At 47.1% G+C, this 1,044-nt stretch overlaps 2 non-coding genes across 2 annotated transcripts; both read right to left on the bottom strand.

Moving 5' to 3' along the window:
* Positions 1–76: 76 nt before the first annotated feature.
* Positions 77–147, bottom strand: Pmar_PMAR021240. Its single transcript has one exon. It is a non-coding gene; the product is annotated as a tRNA-Gly (tRNA).
* A 65-nt stretch (positions 148–212) lies between these two features.
* Pmar_PMAR021239 lies at positions 213–285 on the bottom strand. Its single transcript has one exon. It is a non-coding gene; the product is annotated as a tRNA-Glu (tRNA).
* Between the last annotated feature and the right edge of the window lie 759 nt (positions 286–1,044).

Here is a 1,044-nt window from a genome sequence, read left to right as displayed (position 1 = left end):
TTCGAGGGCTAGGGGGATAAGAGAATAGGATGTTAGGAGAAGGGTAGGGGCTTTGGTTCGAGCTTTGATATATGTCTGCATCATCCGAGAATCGAACTCGGGTCACAACGATGGCAACGTTGTATTCTACCACTAGACCAATGATGCTTCTATCTAGTTTACGAGAAACTGTTCTGGTTAGCGACCCGATCTGCTTACAGTACCGTAACAAATTCCGATGCGGGGACTCGAACCCCGGTCGCGTGGGTGAGAGCCACGAATCCTAACCAGCTAGACTACATCGGAGGATAAAACACTTTGCAATTTGTGCTTTCGAACAAGTGCTGAATCGATGCATTTCGAGTCCGTTTTCATGCTTTTCAGCTAAACCTCCGACTCAAATGACATCATGTGTGCCATCTGAAAAAATAGTCAGAAGGAGGGGTAGAGTATACTCGGTGCTGCTCTAGAATGTACGCACTCTGAAAGATTTTACGGTCGAGAATCTTCGACACCGTTCGAGATCATGGGTTCGATCCACTCATCATCCATCAAAATTGTGAACTGCTACTGGCAACAATTCACACGCGGTGATGCAGCAGCTCGGTATTGATCTATAGTATCGCCCTTCAAAGCCCGTACTTGTATTCCATGCTACCTCTGTTGAAAATCATCACTGAGAGCGAACAAGTCTGTGGTGACACAGCCGACAAACTTAGAAACAGAATCACATGATATGTACCTTTCTTCTTGATTTTCCGTGTAACCAGTCACCCCAAGATCTGCTCCACTCGGAGGGAAGATTCCATAATCGCAGATGATACGACAGAAGTGCGGGACGCAGGAATCGATCCTGCGTGCATGTGATTGCCTACTGATGGATGAAATCAGAATTCGAATATATATACAAATGGTTGATCGAAGTGGAATAGAAATCGGGTTTTCGGGTTCGGGTTTCGGGTTTCGGGTTTCGGGTTTCGGGTTTCGGGTTTCGGGTTTCGGGTTTCGGGTTTCGGGTTTCGGGTTTCGGGTTTCGGGTTTCGGGTTTCGGGTTTCGGGTTTCGG

The sequence above is a fragment of the Perkinsus marinus genome, assembly GCF_000006405.1.
Source record: "Perkinsus marinus ATCC 50983 genomic scaffold scf_1104296933808, whole genome shotgun sequence".
Lineage (NCBI taxonomy): Eukaryota > Perkinsozoa > Perkinsida > Perkinsidae > Perkinsus > Perkinsus marinus.
The sequence above is the reverse complement of the archived record's forward strand: the minus strand, read 5'-3'. Positions and strand labels throughout refer to the sequence as shown.